The sequence below is a fragment of the Eurosta solidaginis genome, chromosome 2, assembly GCF_040869045.1.
Source record: "Eurosta solidaginis isolate ZX-2024a chromosome 2, ASM4086904v1, whole genome shotgun sequence".
NCBI classification, from domain to species: Eukaryota; Metazoa; Arthropoda; class Insecta; order Diptera; family Tephritidae; genus Eurosta; species Eurosta solidaginis.
Window position 1 is genome coordinate 269,628,042 of NC_090320.1, and position 12,399 is coordinate 269,640,440.

Sequence of the window (12,399 nt, forward strand, 5' to 3'; positions counted from 1 at the left end):
TCGAAATATCGCCATAAAGGTGGACCAGGGGTGACTCTAGAATGTGTTTGTACGATATGGGTATCAAATTAAAGGTATTAATGAGGGTTTTAAAAGGGAGTGGTGGTTGTTGTATAGGTGGTCGCCTTTTCGAGATATCGACATAAAGGTGGACCAGGGGTGACTCTAGAATGCGTTTGTACGATATGGGTATCAAATGAAAGGTGTTAAAGAGTATTTTATGAGGGAGTGGGCCATAGTTCTATAGGTGGACGCCATTTAGGGATATAGCCATAAAGGTGGATCAGGGTTGACTCTAGAATGCGTTTGTACGATGTGGGTATCAAATGAAAGGTGTTAATGAGTATTTTAAAAGGGAGTAATCCTTAGTTCCATAGGTGGACGCCGTTTCGAGATACCGCCATAAAGGTGGACCAGGGGTGACCCTAGAATTTGTTTGTACAATATGGGTATCAAAAGAAAGGTGTTAATGAGTATTTTAAAAGGGAGCAATCCTTAGTTCCATGGGTGGACGCCGTTTCGAGATATCGCCATAAAGGTGGACCAGGGGTGATTCTAGAATGAGTTTGTACGATATGGGTATCAAATTAAAGGTATTAATGAGGGTTTTAAAAGGGAGTGGTGGTAGTTGTATATGTAAAGGCGTTTTCCAGATATCGACCAAAATGTGGACCAGGGTGAGCCAGAATATCATCTGTTGGATACCGCTAATTTATTTATATATGTAATACCTGCCAAGATTTTAAGGGTTTTTTATTTTGCCCTGCAGAACTTTTTCATTTTCTTCTACTTAATATGGTAGGTGTCACAACCATTTTATAAAGTTTTTTCTAAAGTTATATTTCGTGTCAATAAACCAATCCAATTACCTCACCATGTTTCATCCCTTTTTTCGTATTTGGTATATTACTATGGCATTTTTTTCATTTTTCGTAATTTTCGATATCGAAAAGTGGGCGTGGTCATTGTCGGATTTCGTTCATTTTTCATACCAAAATAAAGTGAGTTCAAGTAAGTACGTGAACTAAGTTCATTCAATATATGTCGATTTTTGCTCAAGTTATCGTGTTAACGGCCATGCGGAAGGACAGACGAACGACTGTGTATAAAAACTGGGCGTGGCATAAACCGATTTCGCCCGTTTTCACAGAAAACAGTTAACATCATAAAATCTATGCCCCTACCAAATTGCAAAAGGATTGGTTAATTTTTGTTCGACTTATGGCGTTAAAAGTATCCTAGACAAATTAAATGAAAAAGGGCGGAGCCACGCCCATTTTGAAATTTTCTTTTATTTTTGTATTTTGTTGCACCACGTAATTACTGGAGTTGAATGTTGACATAATTTACTTATATACTGTAAAGATATTAGATTTTTTGTTAAAATTTTACTTTAAAAAAAAATTTTTTTTTAAGTGGGCGTGGTCTTTCTCCGATTTTGCTAATTTTTATTAGGCGTACATATAGTAATAGGAGTAACGTCCCTGCCAAATTTCATCATGATATCTTCAACGACTGACAAATTACATCTTGCAAAATTTTAAATTACCTTCTTTTAAAAGTGGGCGGTGCCACGCCCATTGTCCAAAATTTTACTAATTTTCCATTCTGAGTCATAAATTCAGCTCATCTACCAAGTTTCGTCGCTTTATCTGTCTTTGGTAATGAATTATCGCGCTTTTTCTGTTTTACGAAATTTTCGATATCGAAAAAGTGGGCGTGGTTACAGTCCGATATTGTTCATTTTAAACAGTCATCTGAGATGAGTGTTCAGGAACCTACATACCAAATTTCATCAAGTTACCTCAAAATTTACTCAAGTTATCGTGTTAACGGCCATGCGGAAGGACAGACGGACGACTGTGTATAAAAACTGGGCGTGGCATCAACCGATTTAGCCCGTTTTCACAGAAAACAGTTAGCATCATAAAATCTATGCCCCTACCAAATTTCAAAAGGATTGGTTAATTTTTGTTCGACTTATGGCGTTAAAAGTATCCTAGACAAATTAAATGAAAAAGGGCGGAGCCACGCCCATTTTGAAATTTTCTTTTATTTTTGTATTTTGTTGCACCATGTCATTACTGGAGTTGAATGTTGACATAATTTACTTATATACTGTAAAGATATTAGATTTTTTGTTAAAATTTTACTTTAAAAAAATTTTTTTTAAGTGGTCGTGGTCTTTCTCCGATTTTGCTAATTTTTATTAGGCGTACATATAGTAATATGAGTAACGTCCCTGCCAAATTTCATCATGATATCTTCAACGACTGCCAAATTACAGCTTGCAAAATTTTTAAATTACCTTCTTTTAAAAGTGGGAGGTGCCACGCCCATTGTCCAAAATTTTACAAATTTTCTATTCTGCGTTATAAGTGCAACTCATCTACCAAGTTTCGTCGCTTTATGTGTCTTTGGTAATGAATTATCGCACTTTTTCGGTTTTACGAAATTTTCGATATCGAAAAAGTGGGCGTGGTTATAGTCCGATATCGTTCATTTTAAATAGCAATCTGAGATGAGTGCTCAGGAACCTACGTACCAAATTTCATCAAGTTACCTCAAAATTTACTCAAGTTATCGTGTTAACGGACGGACGGACGGACGGACGGACATGGCTCAATCAAATTTTTTTTCGATCCTGGTTATTTTGATATATGGAAGTCTATATCTATCTCGATTCCTTTATATATGTACAACCAACCGTTATCCAATCAAACTTAATATACTCTGTGAGCTCTGCTCAACTGAGTATAAAAAATATTTAGTTATTATTTGGACTATGGATGGGAGGGGAGGTACCTATAAAGAATTTTCCTAAAGCAGTTTATATGTATGTGTTATTCAGTACAATGATGTAAGTACCTATGTACTTGAATATTTTCAAAGGCAGGTTTGATAAGCCAAGTCAAACTTAAATACATTTGACCTGCCTCAAATCAAACCTTAAATATGTAAATAAGACCAACAATACACAAAAGACATGTGCCTGTTGATCAGATGTTGAGCATTGTATCATTGAATATATATGTATGAAAATACAAACCAAAGCAAAAAAGTACAAATGTACATACATATATACATATTCAATAATACTCCAATTAAAGGCAGACATGTATAAAAAGCTTGGTCGCTTTGATGCTGTGACAGTGTCTTAAGTTATTAATAAAACGACTTGTCGCTTTCCGCGTTATGAAGCGACCAAATCAATTATGGCAATCCGCGTATACGGCCATGGATATGTAAATATCAATGCTCGTAGCAATTAGCCGACGAAATACAATAGGCACGAGCCAAATTATGTGTCGTCGGTGGTTAAAAGTGTTGCCCTTTATACCTTTAATAACTCACAGCTAAAAGGGGAATTTATTATAAAATTAAAATAAACGAATTTATTGCTCTTTTGCGAAATAATGTTATATTTCTTCGCAAAATTACTTTAATTTATTTCGCCGCTCCCATATATTAATTTTTATCTATGAAAATAATGTAAAATTCTTACTTTGTACTGACATGTGATAAACAAGTCAGCATATATAGTATGACGTCACAGTGCGAATTCGGGCCTGAAACGGGTAAAACACCACTCTTATGTAGCAACTGCAACACAGTTGCTGCAAATTTGGCTGCGTGACTGCGTGAACAATTTTTCGGCAGAATATGATAGGGGGTTTCAAATAGCAAATAAAAATGTCCATAAGCTGTGACAACTCGGCAATTCAGGATATGAGAAAATTATTTGCAATAATTTATATGAACAATGGATGGAAATTTTTAGATTATATTGCTAATATGTTAGTGGACATTTACTAGGCAATATGTGTGCATCTTTATTTGCATTTTTTACTACCATATTAGTACTTTCATACAGGCTTATAAATAGTTTGGTATTATTTCAAAGGAAAAGTGCGGGGTTATGAAAGTAGTTATGCTCGTCATAATGAATACCCCCAATATGCATCGAAGTTGGAATTTATAAAATCGCAAAAATTTGTCTTTTGACGATTTTATCAAATGCCATGTTGCCGAACTGCAAAATTCTATCATCAATTTGGACAACTTAAGAAGAAGAATTTATGAATGAAAAATCAAGAGGAAGCTAGTTTTCATGATTTTGTGATTTACATACAAAACATGAGCATACATATGTAAATATGTATGTGGGCTTGTGCGTATGGTTGGATGGTTGAAGTGAATTTTGTTTTCTTTGTCAACATGCGAATATAAAAATATTTCTTAGCTTACATATGAACATAGATTTGTACATATGCTTGTGCGTAAGAATAATTTTTGTTGGAAGTGGTTGATTGAAACAGTTTGTCTTTTATTTGAACATGTGAATGTACAAACATTTGTTAGCTTATGCATGGATATATTGGTATCAATGAAGTGGGTGGGAAATGGGGGTGTAGGCTGATCTTTAGTTCCCAGCCAGCATTTTTTGAAAAGTTTTATCAAAAAATATTCAAATATCATACCCCCAGATGATTGAAAACGTTCAAATTTAAAAGTATTTTTTATTCGAAAATCAATGTTTCGTCGGGAGAAAAGTGTACCTTAAATTTGATTATTCCTGAATAATCATTTATGATTAATATTTTTAAACACTTTTTATTCATCTTTTTATCATACTTGATATTATTGGCAGATTGTACTTTACTTCTTTTGGAATAACATTTGATTACTTTTCACAGTAATTTTTTGATCACATTTAAGAACATTTTTCAATCATATTAAATGATGGTTTGGAATCATTTGTGAATACGATTGTGATTCGTTTTTCCATCATATTTAATACATAACTAAATACTATTAAAAATCATATTTCATCAGGGGGTGAAAGCATCCGGAAGCTCGGAAGTAAGCTTTTTGAACCTCAGGTAGTAATTAACTTGACCGTTGTACACACACACGACTACAACATCCAACATCATCTATGATCATCATCTTAGATCATGGTAACGACGTCACTTTAAAAATCACGATTTTACTATGTCTCACATCATTCTTTAAATATAACTTGATGTTTTTGACAATCATAGCTCATGGGGGATGTTGAAGCCGGGTCCAGGCGTGTCGATCAAGCTTAACTTACCAGCGGTTCAAACAGCTTACAACTTCCGTATGTCTTTTCTGGGAAGCCGCATCTAGAAAAATGTTAGAAAACATCTTGGGTTAAGAGTAGCATTTCTATTACTTTTAGTATTGAATATGTTTTGTATATTTGTAATTTTTTGGGATTTTATGATTGAAAAAATGTGAGCTAATGAAGAAAAATCAGATTTTCAATGAAAAGTATAGTTTTAACAAGTATAAAATTCATCATTTATTCATTTATTATACCTAGACATTCTTTGAAAAGTGAATTTTATGAAAAAATTAGATTTCCTATATTAATACATGTACATATTACAGATATACGCCGTCGATAAACGTCGCCGCCGATTTTGGTCGTTTTTCGCACGCCGCCGCCGAATGCCAAAAATATCGGCGCGGCGGCGCGTTACTATATTTTCTACTCGTTTAAGACTGTTTAGGCTATTTATTGCTTATGTCAAAAATTGGTCGGATATGGTCGAAAGTAGTATCAACGGATACGCATCACTGCCAGTTATAAGAACCTAATTGCGAAATTTAACTCTTTGTAACTATTCAAAAGTTATTTAAAATAACAGGCGGCAAGTTCTTAAAACAAAACACTAAAAGAAAAGTTATATAATAAATTTGTATGCTCAATTTGCATTTTTGAAAAAATTAATAATGAAAAATTAATTCAAATAAAATCACCCAAGGCGAACATGTTTTTAAATTGTCCTCAAGAATAAGCGAAATCAGTGATGCAAAATCCTTTAGTAGATTCTAGGGGCATTAACACTCTTTTGAAATTATTCTTACCTCATACTTAAGTTGAAGATATATGTATGTACTTATGAGAACGGTTTGAAAAATCACTAAGTCTTGCATTCAAACATCTGTTGTTTATTTGCGAAACTAAACAATAGCGTCTGAAATGTTAATTTTGATTTTCACACTTCATCCTTAAACACCCAAGTCTCTCGGTTTGATATTTTCTAAAGTTGGCGGCCCTATCCAAAACTAGTCCCTTGGAGGGAATCACATTGATTATAGCCTATCAACCAAGTTTAAATATCACCTACACGTTACGGCTCCTTTTACAAATGTGAATACGTAGGCACATATATCTACCAGGTGAGGCTTTGTCCTTCGCAAGAACACTCAAAGTGGTGAAGCAAAAGCTTTCCCAAGACAGTGGAACTAAGGACCGTGTGTTCTACTACCCTAACGTAGTGGACAGTTGAACTAGTCTGAAAACTGAAGCTACGCGGTCATCCATAGTGAGCTCTTTTATCATAAGGCCGGAAAACAGAAGTTAACATCTTTCAACTTAAAATCGGTCGACTTTCATTCTAAAATATCGTTTTGATTTAACGAAGACTATTGAAATCAATGTTGTGAACACAAACGTCTGTAATCTTTGGTCTACATTTTAAAAACTTTATCCAGGGTCCTTGTAAAATTTTACTTATGTAGATGCGCCGAGGATTATACGATTTTACCCATGACGCAATTACATCCACTTAGACTGCTTATGATTTCGAGGGCGGCACTCTTGGCCGAATAGTCACTCCCTAACGTTTCAAGGTGTTTCTCTTGTGTAGCTCGACAGCATAGCGCGACAAAAGCATCCTTTGGAAAGTCTTCGGAGCTACACCTAGAGCTTCTAGGAAAGTGACATCGACGAAGGTATGAGTTCGAAGTCGCAGTCCTATAGCTTCTGTACTGGCATATGGTGTGAGGCTCAGGAGGCGTGGTAGCGACTGGTGGTAGGGATTCCTACTGTTCGCACATCGGGAATTGTAGCTCTTAAAAACAGCCGAAAAAACTGGAGGCGCCCTGTGCCACGAGAGTCATGAGTATTAATAGACCATTAATAGCAACCCTAAGTGTGTTTATGTGGCGGCTACCGTGGTGTGATGGTAGCGTGCTCCGCCTATCACACCGTATGCCCTGGGTTCAAACCCCGGGCAAAGCAACATCAAAATTTTAGAAATAAGGTTTTTCAATTAGAAGAAAATTGTTCTAATCGGGGTCGCCCCTCGGCAGTGTTTGGCAAGCGCTCCGGGTGTATTTCTGCCATGAAATGCTCTCAGTGAAAACTCATCTGGCTTGCAGATGCCGTTCGGAGTCGGCATAAAACATGTAGGTCCCTTCCGGCCGATTTGTAGGGAAAATCAATAGGAGCACGACGCAAATTGGAAGAGAAGCTCGGCCTTAGATCTCTTCGGAGGTTTATTTTTATTTTTATTTTTATAAGTGTGTTTATGATTAAAGAAATTGTGTTCGCGACGATTATTAGGAGTTCACCCTAGGTGAAACTACGCTTTGCACGACATATACAAGCAAAAGTGTGACTATTTTATGTATCTCTATTTTTTTCAGCAGACGTAGCAGTACCAATTCCGAAGACCGGGGTTATGTTCGAAGCCTCTCTGGAGCAAGTGAACGAGGGACAATCCCTTCGCAAGGAGCTACTCCTGAAAATTTTTGAACGGTCAGCGAGATTTTGATGCAAAAACCCCGGATCTTTCCGAAATGTCCAACACGTTGATTTCCTTAAATACATATAAACAAATCCTTTCCTAAATATTATTTTTTTAAATAGAAAAATCAAGCTTTTAAAGTAAGAACACCGGCGTACGCCGGCGCGCCGCCTACGCCGCCGCCGCCGGTATATAATAGAGCCTAAGCCACCGCCGCCGATAAAGTGATCGGCGTAAACCTCTAGCACATATATTTTGTTTCCAACTCAATGCACCAAAAAGCTCAGTCACTAGTGCGAGCGACAACAAACGTATATACAACAACAGAATCTACATAAATCAATGTATATATACATATAAAAAAAAACAAAAACAAAAGGCAAAAAAACAACACTTTTAAGTATAAACATTCAGTTTAGTGAAACAAGACAAAATTAAAAATGGATAATTTTGCTAAATTTAAGCTTATTTCAACTAATCTTAATAGTGTTCCACCGTATGATGGGAATGAAAACGCCTTGCTAGGGTTTGTAGAGCGAATAGATTTGATGATACCAACTTTAGAATCTTTTCCGGATGATTTACAAGTTTTACTTATAGGAAATATGAAAGATAAAATCGTTGGTAACGCTAAGCGGTCATTATTAATTAATGGCAATCCTCATACTTGGGAGCTAGTTAAGAAAGTTCTAGTAGATAATCATGGAGAGAAAAACTCTTGTTGATGAAATTATTGATAAAATTAGGTCTTGCCGATGCGAATCAACAATAGAACATTTTTATAATCAACTTAATACATTATTATGTCGTTTAAATAATGCCTTGAAACTCAGTGATACTAAGATTGCTGGTATTAATTATGAAAGTAATGGGCGAATTGCTTTGAACTATTTCAAGCACGGCTTACCAGAGCCAGTCAAAAGTATCCCAAAGATTTGAAAAGTTCTTACGATATTATAAAATCTAATGGGTACTTAAAATATAATGATCGGCATAGTTTTTTTAATAATAATAATAGTAGATACAAACAACAAAATAGAACAAAAAGATTTTCGAGCGAGTTGTACAATACAAATAACAGCAACGCACAAAATAATATGAGTAACAACAACGACTTACAATTCAAGAACAATGTTAGCAGAGGTCGTTATGATGCCCGTTTTCAACAACAATTAGAACAGCGCAGTAGTAATGGCTTGCATCCAAATGCCTCAGTACAGTCGAGGTTATATTCTAATAGCAGTGGTCAAACAAATCGATCACAAAATCCATATCGTGAAAGTTCTTTTATTCCGAATAATATTAAAACGCAATTTAATGGAGACCCTGGGCAGGCAACAATCGAACCAATGGAATTGGGTGTTAATGAAAATAATCAGAATTTTCAACTAGCCCCACAAGAAAATTACCTTATATAGTTGTACAAACACGTATAAAACCACTTAGATTTATAATAGATACAGGAGCAGAATTTAGCGTAATTAATCCTAAAATATGCAACCCCAAATATGAAATAAAACCCACTGTACTTTCATTGCGTGTTTTAGGAAGGAAACTATTCACAACAAATGAATTTAAAATACCGCTTTTTAAAGACTTTAATAAAAATTCCTACTTTGTACATTTTGTAGGATACCCTTTTCACTTTTATTTTGACGGTATTATAGGGAATAACATTTTACTTAATCTAAATGTGATAATCGATTATAAAGGTAGGAAAATAATAACAGAAAATGCAACAATACGTATATATTTTAATGAAGATGAAGAAATTTCACTAGAAGATTACACAAAAAATGAAGATTTGCAGATATTTAGTTACGAGGAGGAACTAGAAGTAAATCCACTTGAAAGGTTTCCCAAACATTTAAATTTTAAGGATAGAGAAATGTTGACGACAGTTTTGAATAACTACCAGGCTATTTTCTATAAAGAAGGAGAAAACCTACCTTTTACCACCGAAATTCAGTACAGAATACTTACTAAACCTGATACCCCTATATATACCAGACTCTATAGATATCCCGTAGTACATCGCGCGGAGGTAGACCGGCAGATTAAGGAAATGCTAGTCCAAAAAATTATCGTTCCCAGTAATAGTTCATATAATTCCCCTTTGTGGGTTGTACCGAAAAAGGCAGACGCAAGCGGAAAACCTCAATGGCGCGTAGTTATTGATTACCGGAAATTGAACGATCAGACAATTGATGATAAGTTCCCAATTCCAAATATGCAAGACTTATTTGACAAATTGGGAAAATGCAGATATTTTAGCACTCTCGATTTGGCGAAAGGATTTCACCAGATTGAGGTACACCCTAATGATAGAGCCAAGAGAGCATTCTCAACAGCAGACGGTCATTATGAGTTCACGAGAATGCCTTTTGGGCTGAAAACGGCACCAGCAACTTTTCAGCGATTAATCAATTATGTTTTAAGGGACCATATAAACAAAATTTGTGTTGTCTACTTAGATGACATACTAATTTTTTCTACAAGCTTTGATGAACATATTCTTTCTATTAAAAAAATTTTCGATACATTGCGTTCAGCCAATTTAAAAATTCAATTCAGTAAATGCCAATTCGCTGATTTAACCACAAAATTTTTAATGCATATTATTTCAAAAGAAGGTATAAAACCAGATCCGTCAAAAGTGAAATGCATAGAAAATATGAAACCCCCAAGGAATGTTAAAGAAATAAAACAATTTCTTGGAATGACAGGATATTACCGCAAATTTATACGGGACTACGCAAAAGTAGCTTACCCTATGGTTCGCCTGTTGAAGAAAAATGCGATTTTAGACTTCCAAAATATTGACTTTTTGAACGCTTTTAATACTTTAAAGAAACTGAGAACCAGCGAACCAGTTTTACAGCCACCTGATTTCAATAAAAAATTCATACTCACGACAGATGCATCCCAATTCGCTATTGGTTGTGTGCTAAGTCAAAATAGTCACCCTATATGTTACGCTTCCCGAACTTTGTCGGATCACGAAATTCGATATTATACTATAGAGAAAGAAGCTTTAGCTACGTACTTATTTATATGGGCGAAAGTTTGTTTTACAAACGGATCACAAACCATTGACGTGGTTGCATAACATCAAGGAGCACAACATGAAACTTCAGAGATGGAAAATTCTTTTAAATGAATATGATTTTGAAGTAACAGAGACGCCCACTCATTTTAACGACATTGTACATATAGACATTTGGTTTCCGTATAGGAATACCATGTACCTCACAACTATCGATAAGTTTTCAAAATATGCTACCTTTCATAGAATTAATGACAGGAATTGGATAGCAATTTTAGCCGCTTTGAAGCAACGAATCCAATTTTTAGGTAAAATGAACAAAATTGTATTTGGCAACGAAAGGTGTATTTTACACAATGCTGTTCGTTTGTTTTAAAAAGAACAGAACATTCAAACACATACAACAACAGCATACCTAAAAACTGGAAATTCGGACGTAGAACGACTTCACGGAACTTTGAATGAACATTTACGATTAATGGAAGCCGATATTCAAAACAAAGATCTAGATTTAGACGAAAAGCTTTTTAAAATTTTCATATCTTATAATAATACTATTCACTCGACAACAAGGAAAAGACCCATAGATTTTATAATAAAAAATTTCAGTAAAGAATATATTGATGAACTGAGTAAGCTATATGAAAAAGAAAAGATCGAAAGAATTCAAAAGTTAAATAAAACTAGAGATCAGGAACCAAAGGAGCTCGTAGATAATATTGTTTGCAGTAGACAAATTGCTAAAAATAAGGCTAAGTATAAAAAACTAACTGAATATAATAAAAATGGTAATTATGTTACTGATAACTCAAATAATCGAAAGTCTAGATATTATAAGACACAACTAAAAAGACGTTACACATTTCAGGAGTTGTATAAGCGTTAGCGTCATTATAAGAGATTATTTCAATTCGTATAATTAAGGTTAAGAGATGTGCTTCTTATTTACGAAGACGCAAATGTTTAGGGCCGGAGGAGTCACATACTGACACACTACTAATAACTGTCATGCTCTTCTTACTTATACCATTTCCTCTTACACCTTTCCTTCGCTTTCCATATCCGCTCACTTATTAGCTATATTTCCGTAAACAAATTCCAATAAATAAATCTCTCTTTATTCGCAATTAACAACAACATTACATATTACAGTTACCATTATTAGTTTTAAGCTCATTTTTGTCAACTTAGTTATAAGCATTGCAGAAATTTGGAGATCATTAATAAAGTTTCATTCGAAAAGAACGGACTTCTTATTATATGCTTCCATGAGTCCCCCTAATGTTCGCGAACAAGAAGAGATAAAGAATAACATTAGATAAAACGAACTAAAAGAACAAATGAACGGAAATCGAAGATCTAGTTCACTTGTTCAGTTGAGAGACCCTGTCAATCATTGTAAACATTATCAAGTAGCGCAACTAACAGCTGATCGCTCAAAATTAGCACACACACATAAACATCACTAATGGCCATATTATGGAAATCTTTAGGGAAATTCAAGTTAAATTTTTAAACAGACATAAAATGTTATAATTTTGAAATATATAGCATCTAGGACACCTTAATTGCAGTAATTGAAAGAAAATGTTTGCTAATGCACAACTATTTAATTATTTTTTTTAAATATATCTTTAATATTGATACAACGATTGAAGGTATATTAATCCAATGCAACTCTGCTCTTCCTACTGTTCTTCATTCCACTCCACAAATCACTCATAGAAGATTGCGCATTCACGAGTTAAAAATTGCTTCGTTTTGCGCACTACGTCACACTTGACTGCT

General features: G+C 34.7%; 1 protein-coding gene across 11 annotated transcripts in view; it reads left to right on the forward strand.

The window, feature by feature from the left end:
* The window catches only part of Tep3 (Thioester-containing protein 3), a 147,325-nt gene that overhangs the window by 133,174 nt on the left and 1,752 nt on the right, over positions 1-12,399 (forward strand). The gene's annotated exons all lie outside the window — the stretch shown is intronic.